The following is a 25,227-nucleotide window of genomic DNA, read 5'->3' as shown; positions in this document are numbered from 1 at the left end:
GTGGGGGTAGGCCAGTCTTGTACTGCTTGTACTTTACTGGGAAGAGGCTGTATCCTCCCTCCACCTACTTCATGTCCAAGGTACACCACTGAGCCTTGTCAATCTGGCATTTACTAGCCTTTATGGTCAGGTGTGCTTTCTGAAGAGCCTGGAGCACAATCCCGAGGTGTTTCACATGGTCTTCCCAGGTGGCACTGAAAACTGCTATATCGTCCAGATATGCAAGACAGAATTCGTCCAACCCATTCAGAACATGATTCACAAGCCTCTGGAAAGTGGCAGGTGCATTTTTCAACCCAAACGGCATTACCCTGAATTGGTAAAGGCCGTCTGGAGTAGAAAACGCTGTCTTCTCCTTGGCATGTTCTGCTAAAGCTATTTGCCAATAGCCAGCAGTGAGGTCAAACGTGATGAGGTACTTGGAGGCACCCAAAGTATCCACCAGCTCATCTGTTCGTGGCAAGGGGTGTGCATCTGTCTTGGTGACAGCATTCAGAGCCCTGTAATCCACGCAGAACCTCAATTCAGAAGTGCCTGCCTTTGGAACCAAAACCACAGGGCTGGATCAAGGACTACTAGAGGGTTCAATCACCCCAAGATCTAACATCTTGTTGACCTCAGTCTTAATATAAGACCGTACTTTGTCTGACATCCTGTATCCCCTACTTTTGGTAGGTACACTGTCTCCTGTGTCTATGTTATGTTTGCACCAAGGTGTCAAACCAGGCGACTGTGAAAACAGGGGGGAAAACTGCCTAAGCAAACTTTACACCTAGCCTGCTGATCAGAAGTCAGGTGAGGGGCCACTCGGACACCCTCAAAGGAGCTATCTGAAGGACCGCTTTGGAACAGGTCGGGGAGAGGTTCAGACTCCTCTTCCTCAACATCTGAAGCCAGTAGCAGTGCTGCGATTTCGACTCTTGGGACGAAAGCCTTCAGCCTATTTACGTGAAACACTTTTGGAGCCTGTCCAACCCTTCCAAGGTCCACTAAATAGTTAACCTCACCCAGGGGCTCCACCACTGTGTAAGGGCCTGACCATTTGTCCTGTAAAGCTCGAGGCCTTATGGGATTCATGATCAGGACTTGCTGACCAGGTGTAAAATTGATGAGGGAAGCTTTCTGGTCGTACCAATGTTTCACCAGCGCTTGTCCTGCCTTCAATTTATCACTAGCCAAGCCAATCAGAAGTACCATCCGTTTTCTGAGCCCTAGCACATAATGAACTACGTTGGTAGTAACAAGGGGAGTGGGCATCTCCCATCCCTCTTTGACGATGGCTAAGGGTCCCCTTACAGGATGACCGAACAGAAGTTCGAAGGGGCTGAAGCCAACACCCTCCTGTGGTACCTCTGGGTAGGCAAACAGTAAGCATGGTAAAAGAAGATCCCATTTTCTTCTCTGAGGTTCTTCCAGAGCCCCAATCATGCTCTTTAATGTTCTGTTGAAACGTTCCACAAGACCATTGGTCTGGGGGTGGTATGCAGAAGAGAACTTGTAGGTGACCCCACATTCTTTCCACATAGCCTGCATATACTTCGACATAAAGTTGCTGCCACGATCCGACACAACTTCTTTAGGGAAGCCAACCCTAGTAAATATGCCAAGTAAAGCTTTTGCAACTGACTTGGCAGTTACAGTTTTCAATGGGATGGCCTCAGGATATCTGGTTGCATGGTTGACCAGCACCAGGATAAACCTATTGCCTGAGGATGTTTGCGGGTCAAGGGGACCAACGATGTCGATCCCTACCCTTTCAAATGGTACCCCCACAACTGGGAGCGGTACCAACGGAGCTTGGATTGTCGCGCCTACCTTACCAGATAACTGGCAGGAGGCACAACTCCTGCAGTGACTTTCTACTTGCACCCTCATCTTGGGCCAGTAGAAGTGCATGGATAACCTTTGCTTGGTCCTCTTAATACCAAGGTGACCAGCAAGGGGCACTTCATGCGCCAACTGCAGGAGGAAGGGCTTAACAGCAAGCGGAACCACCAACCTCCTATGGTCTCCTTCTGTAGACTCTGTGGGCTCACTATACAGGAGTCCACCTTCCCAATAAATCCTATGCGTCCCAGGAGGTTCACCCTCAAGCTGGGAGGAGGCCTGTCTCCTTAGGCCTTCCAGAGATGGGCACTCACGTTGGCCTTTACTGAATTCGTCCCTATCAGGACCTCCTTCAACTAACAAGTCTTTTAGTTCAGGATGATCGTTGGGGTCGAATACTTCAGGCATCGCCACCTCCTCGTCAGGCCCGGGCGATTGACCAACTTCCTCCACCGCAGTGGTAGGCGAGCTCGGGGGAATATTCTCTTTCCCTCGTCTTGACTTGTTTACTCCTTTCGCCTTGGGTTTCCCCTTCGGCTGGGGCGGCGTATTGGTCTTGGCCAATGCTGCCCGTGCTTGAGACCGTGTGTAGGGTCTTTCCGCAGTGTCTCCTACGACCCTAAAGCTCTGAGATCATTACCTAACAAGACCTTTCCTGGGACGTTTCTCTGAATGCTCACTGGAATCCTGACCCTTTAAAGTAAGATTTACAGGTATTACTGGGAACATACGGAGTGGGCCGTCAGCCAACTTAGTGGGCATCAGAGTAGCTCTGGCAACTTCCTCTGAGTCTACCAAGGTAGAATCCACTACAGTACGACTGCACCCACTATCCCTAAGAGCTGGAGTATCTACTCCATTGATCAGCACACTGTCTTTAAAGTAGTGCTTGGTATTATCTGGAATCCTAGCATAAGCCTCTGCGACTTTAGGCTCCCAGGAACCCAGGGAAACTAAAACTACCTCAGCCTCTATCCCGCTGGGAAATTAGTCTGAGGAGAAGGATGCTCCTGTAATCTTTTCTTCCTCGTAGGAGGAGAAGGCCAGATTAGCGGAGTGGACCCCCAAAGGTCTAACCTTACACCGGGGATCCCCCTTCACGTGGTCAGTTGCTCCACAAGCAAAACAAGATCCATTGGGTCTGTTTACATAGGGAGGCTTATTGTAACGAGAGTTCTGTTTCGGAGGCTGACCTCCACTACCCTGCGAGTTCTCTTGTGTCTTACCCTCATTTTTCTTTTTGTGGCCCTTTTGAGAAGAAGATTTATCAGATTCTCCACCCTCCTTACCTTTGGTCTTTTTCCCTTCCTCCTGCTTACCAGGATGAGTTTTGTCCTTATGGGACACTCGATGTGACACCCATAAGTCTGCTGCAATGGCCAGCTTCTTAGGATCTATCTCCTTCGAATCGGCCAAATGCTGCTTAAGCTCCGGGGAAGAAGATGCAAAAATGTGTTCCAGCATGACAAGATTTATCATGCCTTCGAAGGTAGAAACCTTATAACCTTCGACCCAGCCAGTTAAGTTTTTTAAGGATTCAGTGACATAAGATACCCAAGTACCACCTTCCTTTTTCTTATACTCTCTGAAATGTTTCAAATACTGGCCGGTGTCTTCCCAAACTTTAAAATGAGAGTTTGCTTTAACATTGCGAAATCAGCTCGCTCAGCCTTTGACATTTCCATAATGGCACTACAGCCAGAATGGGGCAGTCTGCTGAGTAACCAGGCAATCTTATCAGCATTGTCAACTTGTTGAACTTCGCATGCATACTCAAACGCATTCAGCCAGTCCATAATGTCATTCATTTCCTCATACACACTGAGCAGATCTTTCGGAAATCGTGGATGAGAGGAGGCCCCAGACCCATGGTGATCCCTGTCTTTTTGTTTTTCTGCCTGTTCGAATTTTAGTTTGGCTATGCTGAATTCAAGCTCCTTCTGCCTAAACCGCAGCTCTTGCTTCTTGAATTCAAGCATAGCCTCCCCATCAGCACTGGCAGAGGAAACATTAGACATCTCATCCTCCCTGTCCTCGTGGTCGCGGTGGATCAGTGCAGCGGCAGAACTGTCGGTTCTACCAGTGAGAGCAGCCCCACCTCCTTCCGCACTGTCCTCAGAAGTTATAGCGTCAAGCTGCGCTTCTTGCCACGCCACGATTCTTTGGATCATATCCAATTTCGTGCCTTGAGAGGAAACACCTCTCTCCGCACACATCTTTTTCGATGTTTCTGATTTGGAAGCATTTAAAGTTAACAAGGTATTTGTTTCCATACTGTTAGATAGGACTATGGCCTTTTTAAAGTTATACTTCAACAATTCACTACGTGTCCTGGTAGGAATAACTTGAAATGCCTTAGTTTGTGCGCACCACTGGATACCTTCAGTCGTATCCCACCGCTGTACACCAATTTGTTAAGACGGATTTCTGAACTCTGTCCTGGTGGCGCAGAAGTTCAGAAGGCCAACCTAATTACTTGGAACAGGGTAACCTCTGGACAAGCCAGACCAATCAGGGTAGCGATCGCGGCGGTCAAGACTAGGTCTCAAGAGGGGTGAGGGTGACTGAAAGCCCGCAATGAGCACACAAAGCAAGGACACTTACGAACTACTCCAAACAGGTGTTATAATAAAAATATATACACATTTATTCCAAGGCCTTTAAAACAATGACCGTAGCGAGAAATCACAATATAACTCTAGTAAACCAACACATACCATACCAATACAATATATATACAAATACAACAAGGCTCAAGCGTTAGATGCACGAAATGTGTAGTCCACCTAAAAGGGAAGGAAAACAGGCAGTGCGAAATAATGCTTAGACCCAGTCCGCCTTCAGAGGCACCTAACTAAAAGGAAGTTCGAGCCCTACGAAGAGTGGAGCCTTGTGCTCAAAAGTACCTGCACACGCAGGTGCCAACGGGCAAAAGGGGAGTCTCTTCGAGGGAAATCAGGCAGTTCAGTTTAGTGCACAAATGAAGAAGAACAGTGTTCCGCAACTTAAGCGCAGCCTCCACTGTGGGCAGAAGCAGAGCGCGAGTTCGGAAAGGCGTGCTGTTTTGACACAGCGGGGAAAAGCTATGGGCTCCTGCAGGAGGGCGACCAGTTCCTAGCTATGCTACTCACGGGTCCCCGATGCAAGCATACCCAGGCTTCTCCGCATCAGTTTCAGTCGCTGGCAGGTTCAGAAGAGCAGGGGACGTCTCGTCGTCGTGTTGAGTCTGCAGCAGTAGAGTTGAGTAAAAGACGTCCCAAACGAAGAAACCCGCACAGTTTGTTACCACAGCAGGGCAACGGAGCGGCCGTGTGTATCTGAGCCAAATGTACACTACTCACTTCAGACCTGGGAACGCCAAGTATACGAAGCGTGTGAGAGTGACAAGGACTCGAAATACTACACAACCTGGCGGCGGTTACAGAGCAAGACTCCTGTGTAAGCTGGTCAGTCTGCTGGATGGCCCAGAGACGCTTCCGAAGGCTTACTAGCAGGAGATGGTGAAGATGCCGAGAATAGCTGTTCCCGCTATTCCAAGGGTCGAAGTACCAGTACAGGCCTTCTGGTTCGATCAAAGGTAAAAAGGGTTTCACAAGGCGACAGCAGTGCAGAGGAGAAGTCCTTCAGCGGGTCACAAGCGATTCCTCGGTTCAGCCTCTTGGTTGCAGGATACTTGGCTCATGTATTCCTTCGTTCGTGAGAACTCAGGAGATCGACATGGTAGTGGTGTTTCCAGCCCCCTCTTATCCACGGTTCCCTTCTCGCCAAAACGGGGGGGACCCAATGGGAGATCCGCTCATCAACACTCACATCATATGTGGACCTATCACTGACCACGGTGGTCCCAGGCATTCACACCACCCTAGACTCTCTGGCACCCAGGATGTGTATTGGGACCAGACATCCCAGCCCACATCCTGGAGGCACACACCAGGCATGTAGAAGCCCGCGAAAGCATCCGTGTTTCGCGGGAAAGTACATGCCCAAATAAGGAAGGCCCCGGGTCGGCTCGACCTGGGGAAGGTGAAGGGAGCAAGACGGTCAGCGGACAGGACAAAGGAGCCTCGTGGTCTGGCCATTTTGGGAGCCAGGCCACCATTTTGGGTTAAGCGCGAGAAATGCGCTTAGAAAGCCAAAAGGAGCTCAAAACACAAGAAACGATCGCTGCCACCATTCCCATCCGTGAATCACTTGCACCGATCAGTTACAATCCTAAAAGAGTGTCCAGGGACCGTAGAAGGCTAGAGACCCAAGAGAGCAGTAACTTAGCTTACAGTGCCCTCTTGTGTCATGTTGCACGAAAGCCGCAACATGATAAAAGAAACTACGGAAAACAGCGTTTCCCGGTACTGACTGTCTTAAGGGCATGTCAGTTTCCCCGTAAGAAAGGAGCGAAAGCCCAGAGGAGTGCGGCAGAAGGCTGCACTTCTCTGGCAAAGTCGAGAACAAGGTGAAAAACAACAGCAAAAAGTTTAGGGGTTGCCACATGGAAGGAAAATTACCTACAATTACGAAATCTTTCCTAACACTTTGCATTCGAGTACAGATAGGGAGAAAGTCACATGAGGAGGGGCACAACACTTATAGGTGTTTGGTTATTTGCCCACCCATTGAATGTCCAGGGCCATGCTAATCCCTGTGTCCCTTCCCACCCAGTTCCTACCCCTTCCTGCTCAAAACACCTCCTCACGTGAACTCTTTGAGCTTGCTTTAATCAAGCCTTGCAATCAAACTTTGATCTTGAAGTGCCTGCCAATGTTTTGACCTAATTGGAGTTGTAAACATTGTAAACACACTACTGGTGTATTACACATGTATTCAGCCACTTGATTTAAAAGCACTAAGTGTGACCTTCACTGAGGTCCTGTTAAAAACAAGCATTGGCAAAGCCAACCGTTTTGGTATGTGTATACGTATTCAGCATTTTGCCTGGCAGTGCTATTAGATTCCCAAGAAGCCCAAACTGTTGGCATTGCCAATGCTTGCTATCTATTGCTAAGCAGCAACCCAGTGAAAAACAAAGACCCATGGGAGTTATTTTCAGTTTTTCACTAGCCTGTGGGGCTAAGATTGTTCATATGAAATCTATTGTGTAGGGTGTGTCCTGCAAAAGTCACATGATAAACCTTTAAGTTCGGAGTAATGAGCGTTTAGAAAGTAGGTTTAGTAGCCTGAGCTCTTCCACCCTGGCCCTCCTACCGTGGCCCTCCTACCGTGGCCCTCTGAGGAAGTGGTATCTGTGCTACAATTCGCTGTAACCTCTTTAGCGCTAAAGTAAAGTGCATTGGGTCATATGAACTGCCAAAGCCCTTTTTGACAACCACATGAAGACCATGCACTGATAGGTTGACAGGGAAAGATAAGTAAAAACTGAAACAAAGGGATACAAAGAAAGAAAGAGCAGTACAAAGGAAAATAAAGTCTGGGGTGGTGCTACTGGTGTTAAGTCCCATTAACAAAGGACAGTTTCCCAAAACAACAGGTCAGTAGAACAGCACATGTTCAGGGTCATCGTCAGGATGTTAAAGCCAAGTGGCCGCCCATTTATTGCATTTATAATGTGAGGAAGGATATGGACTCTAACTGTTCCACGTCAGCGCACAATTAGGGGCAGATGCTGCCAAAGTCAACTTTACTGCTTGACAAGTTTTAAAGTTAGAGTCCAATTGGTTTCAGAAATGGTATTACTCTGTTACTTCAAATGAGAACACATTGTATTTAGCCCATTTTACCTCATGTCCGGACATCTCCCCAAACTTGCACAACAGATCACACATATGCCATTTCATCTTCATTGTAAGGTAGTGTGTTATAATCCTTTGTGCCACACCTAGCTCAGAAATCCCTGGAGGCTAGTTGTCTCTGCTGAAGTCTTACCAAAGATTAAAGTGAGTGTGAGTGCCCCTGCAACGTTCTCTCCCAGGGAGAGACCTCAATTAGGCGGCAAAACCCTCAAATGTTCACTGAAGTAGAACACCTTGAACAGATTCTAGTTATTATTTTTGTACCCAAATTCGAGATATTTCCATTTGGTCCTTTCAAAAGGTTTCTCAGCATCTAAATGCATTGCTGGGGATAGTGTGGGATATGGGTTCTTTGTAGTAACTATAGCAATCCATTTAGTTGTGTTATCAATTGAGTACTGACCCATGAAAGATTTAAGACAATGATTTTAAACGCATGTTTAAATGTGACATTAGATAGACATTAGAACACAGACAATGATGTATTCTGGGTTGGTATTAGCATACTTGAGCGAAAAGAAATTGACCTTTTAAATTTGACCTCATTAATTTGATCGTTTTTTGGGGAAATTTCGGTCAAATGTACTTAAATACTAAAATATATATATAGAGAGAGGGGGTAATCGAGAACTGAGGTTGAGACAAACTGAATGCAAATATATTGTCGATTACCAAACAAACACCCAGATGGCCACAACAAGGACGAGGAGCTCTATACTTTTGTGGGAAACTAATAGTGTTTTTTTGACTTTTTTGATGTTTTTGATTTATCTGTCTTATGCTTATACATAAGACACACATAAAGCAAAATAGAGAAGAGATATAAGAATATGAATGCTTTATCCTAGAACATGAGGCCACTGTAGGTCTGCTTTTCGTTGTCATATACTTTCTTTTAACACACTGTTTTACATAACAGTCCTTACATTTCTCAACATGTAGGAGGCTTCTTTTAAAATCATCACATACATATTTGTTGGAACATGGTTGCATTTTCTCAACTTGTTACAGGCTGTTTTAAACACTTGGTACATACGCCATTCCCTCTGTTCCCTCTCTCCCCTGTCCCCTAGTCGTCTTTTTCTCCCCCCCTGTTAAGGAGTGACCATATATAGTGAAAGCATTAAGTACCTTATTTTGGGCAAAGAGGCTTTTATTAACTAGGGAAAACTGTGGCATGAATATTGTGTTTTATCACATATGGTACTTATAAACATCTTAGTCAAGTTATATACTGAATGCACTAAGCACTTTATTCTGACAAGAAGACACTTTTTTATAATCAGTGAAGACCTTTTTGCAAGATTGTTGTGTTGCACTAAGCACTTTACTTGTAGCATTTGTCACTTTTATGACACAGAATATCTGCTGCTATTATGCATAATGCACTTTATCCAGCATTTAAGCAATAGTGGAGACGGTGAAATATTGACTATTATGATGCACACTGCATTCTATTTTTAAGGATGAGAAATGATTGTTTTTAGCCCTTGTAATATTGAGAGACATTCTGTTGCCAAAAGTATTTTAATTGATGCTATCATGCACTAAGCACTTTATTCAAGGTAATAGAAACTTGAAAAATTGGAAACATCGGCAGCTATAATGCACATTGCACTTTGGTAATGGCTTTTGAGACTTTACGATGTGGTAACTTAAATGGAAGTGACCTTCTCTCAAAAGAATGTTGGTCATATTTTTGATATCTTGTTAACATATGACCTATAACAGCACGAATTGTTTGAGAAGCTGTGGGAACACATATTGTCATATTGTACAAGGCACTTTATTGAAAGCGCGAGGCACTTTAGATATATGGCAATTGCAATAAGGGAAGAAGATAAGAAAGTATCTCTCTAAAAAAATGAGTCATTATGGACAATTTGGGGATTGCAATGTTTGTTGTCAAAACACAAAAAAAACACATGAAAAAAACACAAGAAAACGCTAAATATTGCAAAATAATGTATAATTAAAAATACGATTGATATGGGGATAATATATTAACCTATGAGTATCTTGGTTGGTATTTTGTAACATCTTTAAAAAGCAACACATTGGATGCAAAATATATATGTATATACCTTTTTACCATTCCAAGATGTCATTCAGAGAAACACGCATTAGGTCTGAGAGGGAAACTCAAGGGAAAGCAAAGAAGGACTCTTTTCTCGTATGCACAAGTGTTTAAATGAGAAGCCTGTCATTTATGTTTACAACCAGACGAAGCCTGTTAGGGTGAAACGCGTAGTTGTTTTAGTTCTCTCCTGAGCAACTTGTCCACTGTACTTGACAAATAAAGGACGTTTGATGGAGATCCTTTTTTGACGTGTCTGGGTGATTTTTATGATTGAGGAAGAGTGCCGTCCAGGAAGTGGTATACCGCTTTCATTTTCTTTTTTTGTTCTTTATATATATATATATATATATGGTGTGGGGTAAGGGACTAGGTTAAGGTGGGGGTAAGTGGGTGGGAGGGGTAAGGAGGGTGTCCCCCTGCATTTTAGAGCAAAAAATGACCCCAAGGAATTAGGTCAAATTGGAAAAGGTCACACATTTTCGATCAAGTAGACCTAAACCTTCTGGCTTTAGTTGGCAAGGAAGTTAAGGCAACACCATTCATGTGAAATATCTTTGTGATAGAATTGGACAGTTTACACATAAGTGGCAGAAACCTTTCAGGAAAAAGTGTAAAGCAATTCAAATGAATAACAATTGGAACAAGAAGAAGCCTCCTCCTCCTTCAAATCTATAGTCATCTTAAATGCATGCGTGTGGCCATGTCCCACTGGCGTGGGCCAATAGCTACTCAAGAGCTAATGCTGCTTAATTGGGCGGAGACTGAGTCTTCCCATTGATGGGATCATGTCATAATGGCATGGAAACCCATTGGTGAGCTGGGTACGTCTATTGACCTGTCTCTGAACCCGAGCACTGGAGTAGACAGACACCATCTGCAAAATCGATGAGTGATGCTGCTGCCATTACGCCTGGAATGTATTGCACCACACGGGATTAGTGACGAAGGTAAGTAAAAAAAAAAATGTTAGACTTCATTCGCCCTCTTGCCACCTCATCTCCTTTGGCATGCCCCTGGGATGTTTAGGTGCTGTACTATGCCCAGCATCCTGGCAAGGGCCGCTGCTGTTTTTCAGCGGCTGATGCACAAGCCATGTGGTTATACACCCTGCATCCTCATCTCCACTGTAATAAGTTGGCGTGAGCCCACCAGGTGAGATAGGTTTGCAAGATGTGTCTAAGGTAAAGTAGCCCCCTTCTTCCAGCGCACTCCATTGGACACTGGCCAGGAATCAGGTAGGATAACTGAAGGGTGATGGAGGGACGGATGTGAATTCATTTTAATAAATGTTGTTGCTCTAGATAACCTCCAAACCAATGTTTTTCTGCCTTGCATGAAGTTACAGAAGGGGAAGGACCAGATGCAAATTAGTCTGGGCTTCATCCCAAAAAGAGGACGCCAGCCTGAATTACAAGGTGACTTTCCTTCTGCATAAGACAGCAAGCAGCCCTAGCCCAGACACAGTTCAGCGTCATGGGGCATCACTAGTGAATTGCAGCTAAGCTTCCAGGTACAGCAAGCTTAGGATTCTAGGCACAGCAAGCGTAGGTTCCAGGCACAGCAAGCGTAGGTTCCAGGCACAGCAAGCTTAGGTTTCAAGGCACAGCAAGCCTAGGTTCCAGGCACAGCAAGCGTTGGTTCCAGGCACAGCAAGCTTAGCTTCCATGCATAGAAAGCTTAGGTTTACTTCACTATGCAGCTAGTAGTTTTGACTATTGTTGCTGAATAAATATTCTTTTAATATCGCAATTTGCTTACTTTTTAACAAAAAACATCCCCTCTGGTACTATTCGAAAGTCTGTGACTAAAGGAAAAAATATTGAAACAGGTGGGCCCTAGTATTAGAATGAATGTCCATTTGCAACTGCGGGCCACTTTTTAATTGGTGCCAGAGACCGTTTTATGGTCCAGTCCGACCAGGTTAGCTGCCCCTGCCCATCTCCTTCAATCTAAAAAATTATTTTATGAAAGAGCGTTTTTTTTTCGCATGTCATGCTGGCCTCTTGCGTCCCCCTGGGGGGCACCCCTCACAGTTTGAAGACCTCTCCTCTAGTTAATTGAGCTCTCTGTGGTTCCTGATTAAAGCGGCAGGTCTCCCTTGAAGCTGCTGCTGGACCATACTTTTGATCTCTGCCAAACCACATACTCGTACCTTCTGAATGGGGTCCCCCTGCGGGGATGACTACTGTAAATACATAGTTCCGGACATGAGAGGTCACTGCCCTTGATACTGAGAAGCAGGAGCTGGCTTGAAGTTGACACAGTGCAAATCAAAGGTTGTTTGAGGTTTTCCTGTCCTTTGTTAGTCCTGCGACCAGGTCTCCCATGGGGCTGTTTGAATTAACTCTGATTAGTATGCAAGGCTGCCACCAGCAGCGAACATAGGAAAGGGTAGATCCATGGAGCCTTTCTTAGTTAATTAAACTGGCCATGGCAGGAGGAAGGTTTTTCTTTCCCCCTTCTGAGATGCCTTGATGTACTCTTGGCTGTCATATTTCAACAATATTTGACAGTGGAGACGGCGCCTGTAGTCTGGGTCCACCCAAACGACACAGGTCCATGTGAATGTCATGCAGTGAGCATAGTAAAATGTGTGCGGATTAGCCCCACACATTTTCCGGAGGTTGATCAACCATCATTCAATTTCATTTAAACGTTCATAAAAGCCCATGTGAGCGCACACCCACCATGCGGATGGTCGAATTCCGCATACTTACATATGTTTCCGATGATCCAATTAATCTTGTAGATTATAGTTAGGGAGACACCCACTTCTTCCAAATGTTTCAGATGATCCAGACACTTGTGTAGGTTATAGAAAGGGAGACACCCACTTCTTCCATATGTGCCAGATGATCCAGTCACTTGTGTAGGTTATAGAAATGGAGACAGGCACTTCATCCATATGTGCCAGATGATCCAGTCACTTGTGTAGGTTATAGAAAGGGAGACATGCACTTCATCCATATGTGCCAGATGATCCAGTTACTCTTGTAGGTTATAGAAAGGGAGACAAGCACTTCTTCCATATGTGCCAGATGATCAAGTCACTCTTGTAGATTATAGAATGGGAGACAGCCACTTTTTTCATATGTGCCAGATGTCCCAGTTACTTGTGTAGGTTATAGGAAGGGAGACAAGCACTTCTTACATATGTGCCTGATGATCAAGTCACTCTTGTAGGTTATAGAAAGGGAGATAGCCACTTCTTACATATGTGCCAAATGATCCAGTTACTCTTGGGGGTTATAGAATGGGAGAGAGCCACTTCTTCAATATGTGCCTGATGATCCAGTTACTCATGTAGGTTATAGAAGGGGAGACAGCCACTTCTTCCATATGTGCCAGATGATCTAGTCACTCTTGTAGGTTATAGTTAAGGAGACACCAACGTCTTCCATATGCTTCAGATGATCCACTTAATCGTGTAGGCTATCGAATGGAAGACCAATAGGAAAACACTACACCATAGCAGATCCGTGACAAATAGCTAACCAAGTCACAAGACACCTCCTTCAGTATCACATCACAGAATGGGAGCCATAGCGCACCACTCCTCTATACATATGAAACAAGCCAATTATACACTATACAGAGAACATGAATTCAGTACCAAGCATGTACAGTGCAAGTCCTAGACTTCCAAACACAGCACTGAGGTCAAAGCACCCCAAACACATCAAGCTCGACACCAGAGGTATGCACTAAATAAAAGACACATTGCCGTCACACCCACCTTTAGGGAATGAACAGAGAACATAACTCAGATGATGTTTTGATCCCAAAACACACAGGCCCAGTGCACAGCTCACACCACGACTAGACGACCAAAGTACAAGAAAGAAAGCCGCAAACCACACAAGTCAAGCCATACATACGCAAAGGAGAGATTTCGAATCAAAAGCAATGTCACCAATCATTGTCACCGAGCAATCGCTACTGAAGCACTGTAGAAGCAAACACCTACACTAGAACACAGGACGTCACGCAGTGCCAATCATACCCCCACCAATACACGCAGTACTCCAAACACAGCAGAATTCAATGCGCACACACAGAATGACAAGTAAAAGCTTCAGAATGGTGGAACAGTATACCACTGTGAAGATATGATTGGTAAAAGTGTACCAGTGTCACCATATGTTTGTAAAGTCCAATAACTAACTATCTGTTACTTATGTAAAATGTGAACTAATGGAAACAAATGCTAAGGAATGCAATGTAGATGTATACACTACCAACCTAGTCCACACCATAAGTGTACTAATCGGACAGTGGTTAAGGCACATTGGGTATACAAGGCCTAGTAAGATGATTGTTTTGTCCTTCATCTGTTCTCATTCCTTGCCTTGTCTTGTTGTGCCTAGAAACACTTGTTTACAGGTGCATTATGAATGACTTCTCATATCATATAGATGCACTGAAGTACTGAACTACACTGAGCGTAACTCAGGAGCAGGAAGCCTGAGCCTGGGGCCATGGCTCCATCCAAATGCCATTCATATAATGGCATCACCATCTGTCGCTGCATAGTCTAGAGCCGGGGTTTGAAACCGTTGGTTCTCCAGATGTTTTGGACTGCAACTCCCATCAGCCCTAGCCAGTATAGACAAAGGTGAGGAATTCTGACAGTGGCAGTCCAAAACATCTGAGGCCCTGTAGGTTGCAGACCCCTGCGAGAAAACACAATGTGATCCTAGCGTAAGCAAACTACAAATGGCTCACAAGAACCTATACATCAAGATCCATTGACAGAGAGCCAATGACCCAGAAGCGCCAAAGAGCATCCCTGCAACTTTAACTTTGAAAGCCAGCCACCCAAAGCCAATCAGTGCACAGTGGCCACAGAGCACCTTGGTGAAGTGCTTTATATGTCCTCATTCAAAGAACAGAAAGGAATTGACAGTAATTTACGAGGTGCATTGGCCATGTAGCAGCGCTCCAGATAAGCGTCCTGCACAGCAAACCTTCAATGAAGAAATTAATGATGGGAAGCACGGCGGCATCGCGAGAAGGCACCACGACAAAGCATCATGCACACCGCAAATCCTACACACGAGATCCACTCCAGTTCTGCAGCTAACTTTGATGTCCCCAAACAGTGTGAAAAACCTTTGGAGAAACACAACACCACGGAGAACTTGAGGCTTGCCAGGAATGGCTGTTAAAGTAGACACTGCCAGGCTCCACACGGTTCTCATTCAATGCCGAGGCTGTATAGGGAATCAAGCCCCCGGATCCCTCCACACAAAGAAATCAGCCATCGGCGCAGAGCAACAAGGATCACAGTAGTGAGACACCCACCACCAGGTAGGACTCAAGATGGATAAACTTCCCTAACGAAACCATGACTCGAGTCAGTAATAGTCCCAATCACGCATGAAAGAGGGTCTCTTTCAAGTTACATGATGCTATTTGAGTCTCAGTGCAGAATACCAACGAGAGAAGACCTTCGAGGGCACTCTCTGTAGGCTCTTTTGCAGTCAGATGAAGCCAGCAGAACAGCTGGGCCAACCATTGCAGGAGACCTCAGGGACCCTGGTAAACCTGGGGACTCAGCAGGGAGCCCCTGTATTCAAGCACAGCTGTGTGCTGCTCGCCTGGGGGTGAATGAAAAGCTTTGTTGGGGCGGTGGGTGTCTGCCCTGGCTGTGCTCCCCACATTATTAGGAGGTTCATTCATCACCCGTGTTACTATCGGGACAGGGCCCTCAGGTCAGGAACATGCTTGGAGCCAGGCTGTTGGTTCACAAAATATAGCGCAACACACCAACCCCGTCCCAATCTTTTAGAGGAAGTGATAGTACATTACATGATTAACTTTCAAGGGCGAGTCAGAGGGAACACTCAGAAAGGAAAAGCAAGAGATTGCACCAAACATCAATAACAGTGTAGTGCTGGTGAGCTCAAGGGATGGATGCCTGGCAAGAGAAAGAGGACTCCAAGGTAATCACGTTGCCTATATGTAAAGCACCAAACACCCTAACCACACACTTAGTCGGAAGTATGGTAGCCTGTCCACGTCCTTCAACTTTCATTTATTAATCTCCATCTGCTACTAATATGAGAAGATACTTTAGATAGATTCAAAATGGCAAATGTGAAAGAGAGAGAAAACAGTTATGAGCTCAATTTTCATTTTTATTCACAAAACGGAATCCTTTAAAAAATATGTGCATACCTGATGTGAGGGGGGGGCATCCCGGGAGACGAAAATCGACATATTATGCGCATGCAGACACTTGACTGCTAACATGTTGTGTAATATTGCCTCAGTTAATGCTCTAAAATACCATGTGAGTACGTTGTTTGGTGGCCATCTTGGACTGGTATTGTTGTGAATTATCAGTGCTCTCACTGGATATGCACTTAGTTTTCTTTAAAGATTAGTAAATTAATTTAACCCTTTATTCATCGGGGGCAACCACTTTATTTAAGGAACAACCAAAAATCTTAGCTATATATGCCTGTTCTTTTATTATACTTATGCAATATTATTTAAACCAAATCTTCATTGGGTATTTTAATAAACCTTGTTCACATGAGTAATTCTTTACATTCTTCTGTCATGAACATCTTCTTGCCGACACGTGTTTCACATAATGAATAGGCATTTTCAGGAAGATTTTGATTTACCTGAACAATCGAGCTTAAATACAGTGTTCTGTATTCATTTATAAAGGGCTTGACCTGCTCTCTCAAGGCAACTTTAACTTATTCAGGCAATAGAAAGAAAAGAAAAGAAAAAGAATCTTCGTGTAGGTTTTACAGTGTTGATAACTAATATAATTAAAGGCAGAATTTGTGACATCACAGGGAAATGGCGTTGGTGTAAATGGATATGCAAGTGAAGCTAGGGCCGCTGATGAACTCTGCATGTCACCAGGATGTGCAAATGGCCTCACCATGCTGTCACGTGGGCGCAGGCCATTACTGAGCACCAGCACTGATCCCTCCCCAGCAATAGCGTCTTGACTCTTATCATTCAAACATGAGGCATCATGGGACCCCTCCCACATTTTGGCGGATTCCACGCGCTTTGTCCACGGGAGGGATGACCGTGTCTCCATTTTGTAGCATTCTCCTCACGCCTCCATTCAATGCACAGTTACAGAGCAATTACATGTTCATTGACATCCACGCTGAGCACTCTAAGCAACATTTTCATTTAGTTTGATTTGATCTAGATTACTACAAGTGACGTGCCTGACAAACCCAATTGTTAAGCATCCTTTCTCTGCTCATTAAGAGGGAATTTGATCAATGGAAACATCAGTTTAACATTCGATAACCCACAAAACTAGCTTTACTCTTCAAAAATTGTGCTTTGAACTATAAGACGTGCATATATTTTTTTTTTGTGCATTTGGTTCCATATAAAAACTTAAGCACTTAAAGAAAAACAATAAGAAAGAAAACATATACAAATTGTCACAGATTAAAAAAACAATTTGCACAGTAATCAATTAATAACAATTTGTATCCATGTTATTTAATAATAATAATAAGACATACATGTGCATTGATCAACTGACGACAAAGCATTCTGCCCATAGTCGCTGAATAATCAATTCATATTATTAGTCCCCTATTACTAGTCATTGATTAGCATTGTGCCCAATAAGGGAAGTACCGGCAGTGACACATACAAAGCCTATCGATATCCGCAAAATGATATGATATGATAGATTATTTATACGCGCATAATACCCAGATGTTTCTAAGCACAGACCGGGGATCGAACCTGTGTTCGAACCTGTGTTGGTCCATGTCGTCTTGCTTCCAAGGCGAGCACGTTGCCATTGAGCTATCCTCCCGAGACTAATAATTTATCATACATTTAATTGTTAAATACATATGCAGGTATGAACCGTTCCTACACGCAAATAAGGAAGTAGCCAGTTTGTGAGCGGATGAAAAGCATCCCTCCAAAGACAAACACCCCCTCTACTGAGCTTGTAACATTGTTTTTTAAACACATCATTGATTTGCGCAATACCTAACACCTGCTCGAGTACGTTGCTAACAGCCAGCAATGCCTGATCTCTCTCCGCAGCGGCCTTAGCTGGATCTTGGGCTATGCAAAGCTGGAACCTTGAAAAAACAAGCGGTCCTCTTTCCTTTGCTAACTTTACCATTAGTGGCACCTGCCACAAAAAGCATTAGGAAATCTAGATGTTGCATCTGAAACTACAGCAGTCCATTCACTGAATATTAAAGAAAGCGCCAGCACTTTTCATGCCCGGCGACCTTAATAGAAACGTTGTGCATAGTCCACAGCTACTTGTCCTTCAGCTCTCGCCGGAATACATCTAGGGCCTGATTTACAAAAGCGATTTACAATGGCGCAAACCCATTGAAAAATGTCTTGGAAATCAGGTCCGTGGTCTTAAATGATTTTGCCTACTTAGGGCCGGATTCACAGAATTTTTTGCACGGTTCAAAGTGCCTTTGCACTGCTGAAAAGTGCCTTTGCACTGCCGACACAAACCCTGATTCATGGAACTGTGCACAGTATATTTTCGCAGTGGAAATGCGCAAAGCATCAGTGTCGCACGAGGGGTGGAGAAATCAATGACTCCAGTCAACCGTGAAGATCTCGAATGGTCAACAATGAAACAAAACCCCGTTGACTCACGTAGCCCTGGCCTGTCCCTTCACATGTGACGTCAAGTGAAGCCACAGGTGTGTAGAAGTTCTTAATTCTGAAGCATTTGAAGTCTTGTTTCGGACACATTTCAGGGAAATCTGTTTTTTGTACGATTGTTGGGAACTTGAGATCGTGTGGATTTACCACATGTGGTATTCATTGTGGTTTTATGCCTCTTACAGAATTCTCCTATATTACTAAATAAAGATATTTGGCAAAAACAGGGATAACAGATATGTTTCTTACCACTCGCTGCCCTGCTCTTAATTAGAGCTTACTTTCTTCTGTTCCATTTTTAAGAATTTGTAATTCTAATGCCGGAACAGCTTTCCCATCTGCCACTTTGCAAACCTCTATGACTTGTTGGCAGCACTGCATGTGTGAAAATTACTCCGTTAGTGTGAATTTCGTGAGACGTTAAAGGGCCTCATCACATGTTTGTGGGCTCGGAATTAATGTGCCAGTAATAACGTTTACTGGCACGTTTCCAGACTAGCAAGCTACAAGTTTGCCAGTGGGGTGGCAGGAATTACCTCCAGCTTTTCCACCACAAAACCAACAAAAAACAGCCTGTATTACCAGTGCCGGTAATGCCGGCGATCCCTCCTGGGCATCCAATGGGACTCCATGGAATGGGGATTTACCATTATTCCCGCCACTTGTAATCTGGCTGGTCAGGTGCCGGTAACAGCATTACCGTTTGATGGTATCCCACCGGTAATACTACCAAATGTGTAAAGAGGCGCAAAGATTTTATTTCAAAAGGGTACAGAGCATGTGATATGGAGGCACCAGAATTCGTCGTCTTGATGCTGGGACTGGCAGATCATTGTACATACCTGCCTTTTGTGCCTGTGCATCAAATTAGCGCCTGTCAACAGTGTTTTGTCATGGTTTGATTTGCTACGTTCTCCGAGTAATCTGAAGGCAGATTCAGCACATCAAATTCAGCTGCCTCTGGAACTACCAGACTAAATTAATGGTCCAATTTTTTTCATTTATATGTCTAGATCTGCATGAACTATATTCAGTGCAAAATCTTTAGATAAGAGTTAAGATGATCCAATTAATTTCAACAAAAGCAATGGAATTCAGTGTTTGTGGGAAGCAAGAACTTTAACTCAGCGTCACCCCAAAGATGGCACTTATGATGTCATTTTGATCTCACTGCTGGTTCCTGCTCTGGTCTCACGTATGTGCTCGTTGGCTGAGCAACAGGGTTGACACTGAGTTAAGATTATCGTCACTTGCCACATCCACTGAATTTTCTGGCTTTTCCTACGATGAATTGGACCATCTCAACTACGACTTAACTAAAAAATATCTCTGAATTTCAAGAGATTTGTTCTCCAATATAATCTACCAAAAAAGGAATATCTGTGACTTTTTGTGCACAGCTTCTTTCTTATTTGGTACAAACCAGTCAAGCAGTTTTCACTATGCAGGTGTTACATCAAAGAACTCCTTTTCTCTATGCAGAAATGCATGGGAGTAAACTGAAAAGCTTTTTTCCCCTTTAATCACTAACCTTTGAACCGTTAAAACATTTTCAGGTTTTATTGGGTAGGGAGGGCAATACTGCTTTTTTGGGAAAGCCAAATCCATTCAGCGAGTCAAAAGTTATCAGCAATAGAGTTTTGGGAAAAGTCCATACAAAATAGTGTGGCAAGGGTATATAGATGTATTACAACAAATCCTTTGAAATTCAGCTGGTGTAGGAAGTGGTGACCATCTTAACTTAATGCCCCCAGTTAATGACCCCCATGAGGTCATTTTATTATTGCTCACTAATCTTAGGGAGGCACAGCTACACCCTACTGATGAGGTTCAACCAGACCGAAACACGTGTCTGGGGTTGCTGTTGGTACTCTTGTTCAGAGGAGAATTGCCTAGCATTTCAGTGCTGGACTGCCCCAGGGCAGGACAAAGACTGATATGTTTGGGATATTTCTTCTCTGTGAAAGATAGTGAGCTAAAGACTCTGGGTAAGGCTCTTGTAACCAGGACTCTTGTCTGGCAGAGAGTCTCCCAGGACCCCCCTTGTTATCTGCATACAAAATAGTGTGGCAAGGGTATATATATGAATTACAACAAATCCATTGAAATTCAGCTGGTGTAGAAAGTGGTGACCATCTTAACTTAATGCCCCCAGTTAATGACCCCCATGAGGTCATTTTATATGCCACGATGAATCGTTTCAGTGATATCATGCATGTGTGCATTGCCTTTGGGACAGGGTGGGTTGAGTTAACATGGTCCTCACTTCCTACACCAGCTGAACCTGAACTCCTTCTGAACTAGAGTTTTCACACTGAATTTCAATGCTTTTGTTATACTAGTTTCATTGTACATGCCACACCAATCATTTTAAAAGAGGGAAGGCCACTACTGGACACAGTAGCAACTAGTGCACTTTCAAACAGGTGGCGTGTAAAATACCCGCCACAAATCCGAAGGAGTGAGTGAGCAAAGCAAGCAGTCCTGATTTCAATGGTCCACTCTCACCCCTCCCCAGATGGCTTTAGAAGGGCGATCACCCCGCAAGGTATACAATGTGCTGAAAAGGTGCATTTTGGAACAATATTTTTAGATGAAATTCGATGGTCAAAAGCTTTATCGGCAGTTCTGAAGTGATCCCAATAACTAAGATTCCGAGACTTGAACAATACACGGGAAGATCTCTCTGCATGAAAATCATAAATGTGCACTTCAGAAAAGTTCACACTCTTCAGAAAGACGATGCAAAGTAGACAAATAATTGTTCCTCACCGGAAAAAGGCCAATCCTAAATGATGTACCAGTTTCCTTTTTCATTATGGATCTTTATTAAATGTTAATAAAATGCCAAAACAAAGTAATAATTATTGGTCGCCATAATTAGAACATTTCAGTTCACAATCATCTCATGACATTTATCACAATACTCACTTATCTATGTCAATATCTAATATTTCCATACCTTCTCATCTCTGGAAGCAATCAATTGCAAACAATGTTTGAAAAGTATCAATTATGCAATGTTTGAAATGTATCAATTGTGCATTGAGGAGGGTTAGTTCTGCACCTTTCAGCCTGTAGATCATTCTCCCATAGGAAGCTATGTTAGTCTTCTCTGCCACCCATTCTCATTTTGCAGGCATTATAGGTCTGTCCCATAATCAAAGAATGGATCCTTTCGCTGGCATGAGTGCAGATGCCAGCCATCTATGGCAGCGGGCATCTGAAAGTGTGTAAAGTTTGACAAATCGGCTAGTACATTTATTTCTGGTGTGTTGGGAAGATGTATTCAAAGGACACATTCATCTACATGAGCACAGGATGTGAGGTAAAATGTAATGTTCTCTTTACACCTCCAGTATTCGACCTTTCCAATATTCCCGGCTTTCTTTTAAATGCTCAAAGGGCGTCCCATGCCAGTGTTGAATTATTTTGAATTGCATGAATTGCAAATGTGCTTCTCCCAAACCTCATTTATAGTCGGAAAGTATATTTTTCCCAATTGCTGTCAGTTAAATTACAGATGAGTTCCTTTTACCATGTTAATTGCAGGACAGAGGAGGTAACATGCAGTCATTATACATTTTCTACATTTCTATTGTAGAAATAATATGAACAGTGTGCTGCATAAGGGGTATTTGGATGTAATCAATGCTTGTTCCTAACATTTCAACTGTAAAGGGAATCCATCTTTTTCTATGAGATCCGTGCTTGTGTCCCAAATCTGTTAATTTGTTGCTCATACAATTCCACGCCATTCCACCGATCTACACCGAATTCTGCTTAGTTACCTATTAGGACTCTTTGGATGTCACTGACTACATTACATGTGGACACCCCACCCCATACCCTGGATTTCAGCCCCTTCACACATGAGACGGTTGCCTAGAAGCAGCGATACATCAAGGTGGTCGTAGAAGGACCAGCAGAGCTAATTTTAAGCATCTGGACGTGAGGAACAAAACCACGTTTCAAGGCCTTAGGATGCACCATTTCCGAGATATTTGCACCGCAACTCACAAAACATCAATTTAGTCATAAAAGGACCAGACGAAGCTCATTTTAAGTGTCTCGACACAAGGAACAAAACTTAAAGGTTCCTGTGAAAACCACGTTTCAATGCCCTGGGACAAATGGTTTCTGACATATCTTCACCGCAACACACTGCACCATGCCAGGGTGAGGCGACAGGTGTGGAGAGAGCACAGAAGGTCTTATTATACTGCAGCACACCAACTCTCACCTCCGCTCCACGTCTGCTCCAGGGTATGTAAGCCAGACACACATGCCCATTCTCAGTACAGAGTGCAAAGCACATCAAACGACTCGGAGCAGCAACCTATAGGATCATTGATTTACATTGATTTACATAAGCAACTCAAAACAGGGACCTACAGGATCATTGATTTTCAACACTTAATGAGAGTTTCATCACGTCTGTCTACAGAACCCATGTGGAGTATAGTTATATGTGCACCGCAACGCACAAAATCGGCAAAACATCCGTATGGTCGTAGAATGACTGGACAATGCTAATTTTAAGCATCTTGATGCCAGCTACAGGACTGAAAGTTTCCCTTGAAAACCACATTTCGAGGCCCTAGGATGCACCGTTTCCAAGATATTTGCAGCACAATGCACAAAATCAGCAAAACATCAATGTGGTCATAAAAGGACGGGACAAAGCTCAGGTTTAAGCATCTCAACGCCAGGAACAAAACTCAAAGGCCCAAAAACCACATTTCAATGCTATAGGATGGACCGTTTCCAAATATCTGCACGGCAACACACTGCACCGTGCCAGTGTGAGGCGACAGCTGGGGAGAGTGCACAGAAGGTATCACCATGCTGCAGCACGCCAATTCTCACCTCCCCTCCATGTCTGCTCTGGACTTCAGAGTGCAAAGCACATCAAACGATAAACCGTAGAGGAGCAGACATACATATCTGTAGGAGATCCTACCCCCTATCTCCCCTGTATTGGAGCCATAAGACGGTGCCCTGTGTAACACCAGCTATTGTACCAATACCACAGCAAGTGTATGGAAGGCGGTATCCATTAAGAGGACCATATCGAATGTACCCTCGAGTTGATGACAGCCTACAGGAGGAACTCCCTGAAGGAATATGAGAAAGAGCTACGAAAATGAACTGATGACATCATAAAGTGTGCACAATGTCCTGAAATACTGAATGAAGACAATGCATGGATCCTAGAGGAGAAATTCAAAGTAAAGAATCGAGTGAACTTTAAAGTGTAAAAGAAGAATTACACGTTTGAAAGTGTTGTAGAAATCAGAAGTTTAATGAATGTACAGACGCGGAAAGCAAGATAGATCAAATCATCGAGTAGGCTAGCTACAAGTAGTGAATAGAGTGCAGGCAAAGCCCCCATTGTACAGAAACTGGTATCATGAAACAGTAAGCTAAAGAATCCCGAAGAAAGAATGAAAGGCTGTGTCGCAGTAGAATAACAGGTTGTTGAAGCTGCGTTGGGAGGCTGTCAGACCTGAAGTCAAGTACTGAGAAGTCGAGGTCAGCTATCTACGCTGAGGAGCAACATGTGTGCGGGGGATGAATCCTCTCTCGCTAAGGTGCAAGAAAGAACACAAAGGATGCCAAGTCTTAATTCAGTTAAAGCATTTAAAAGCTTGCAGAAATAACAAAATCGTGGTCTCTGGTCACATGAGTCGAGGATGGAAATAGGGCTTGAACTTGGAGTTCTAGAAGAATACTCTGCAAGGCCAAGTACAAAGAGAATTTCATGGCAGACGGCATGGGTGATGAGAGATGCTGGGATAAATGGGTAGCGGGGCAGCTTCATATCCTAACTACTTGCACTTGGGCTCTGCTTACGTGCTGCTAATTGAACCAAATGTCTCAGGCATGGCACAAGCATGCCAAACCAATTGTATTTGTCTGTATAACGAAGGACCTTATAGCTTGAGAAACCAATGAAACACTGTGTAGCTGATTTTTCTTTAAATTACATGTTTTGAAGAGGTAGTCATAAGATGTCCATCTGATATCGGACAGCCAATAAGAAACTTAGCTCCTATATGATTGTATATCTAGATGTGTCCCTTAACCAATCCCTACCTTTGATAGGTTATTCACTATTGCCACGTAGCATGACATCATTCTGACGCATAAAGGAGTATATCATTTTATTTTTTGTGGAAATCGCTGAGAGAATGAGCGTACGTCCGTTGATGTTCGTTGTAACCTCCCTATTTTAGACAATTCCTAATAAAACAACAACTTGCCATCTTCTTGAGTTTGTCCAGTTATTTGGCCTCAGAATTAATCTGGTGTAATCCCATCCAATACAGATGCACGTTTCAAGGGCCATAAACTCAAAGCGGCTTGGAACAGGGACCTACAGGATCATTGATTGTCAACAATTGAGGAGAGTGTCATCATGCCGTCTACAGAACCCGTGCAAAGTATGGGTACTTTTTGCTAGTCTTGTGTGTAATATACATCTAAGCCTTCCCATTCAGACCTACACAACGTTGCATTTGCAATTTTGAATGTACTGTTGTTCCAAATGGGAGCTTCAAGGTGTAGGAGAGAATTAACCTAATAAGAGAGCAGGTCTTCTTCCAGCTGTGTTAGACATTTTGAAAAATAAACTTTTTTCACTGGATATTGTGTCAGTAAAGATGAAAGCCTCATTCTCTTTATAACAAATGAACTTCTTTTCTGTTATTAGACAATTAGGTTTGTCTACCGTGTCTATATGCACGTCGACCAGAGTGGATACATTTATTTTTTTATTTTATTTTTTTAGAAGGCTGCCAGACTTTATTTTGGGAGCATTACAAAAATAATATATACAAAGTCATCTACAAGTGTGCCCAACAGAATAGTTCAATGATTTGGAAACTGCTGCAAAAGGTCACTTAATTACAGGAGCTTTGTCACATA

General features: G+C 43.8%; 1 protein-coding gene across 6 annotated transcripts in view; it reads left to right on the top strand.

The window, feature by feature from the left end:
* The window catches only part of SGCD (sarcoglycan delta), a 1,261,231-nt gene that overhangs the window by 342,470 nt on the left and 893,534 nt on the right, over positions 1–25,227 (top strand). The window lies entirely within an intron of this gene.

The sequence above is a fragment of the Ambystoma mexicanum genome, chromosome 3q (assembly GCF_040938575.1).
Source record: "Ambystoma mexicanum isolate Mex_15411 chromosome 3q, UKY_AmexF1_1, whole genome shotgun sequence".
In the NCBI taxonomy this organism is placed as follows: domain Eukaryota; kingdom Metazoa; phylum Chordata; class Amphibia; order Caudata; family Ambystomatidae; genus Ambystoma; species Ambystoma mexicanum.
This window is presented reverse-complemented; position numbering and strand designations above follow the sequence as displayed.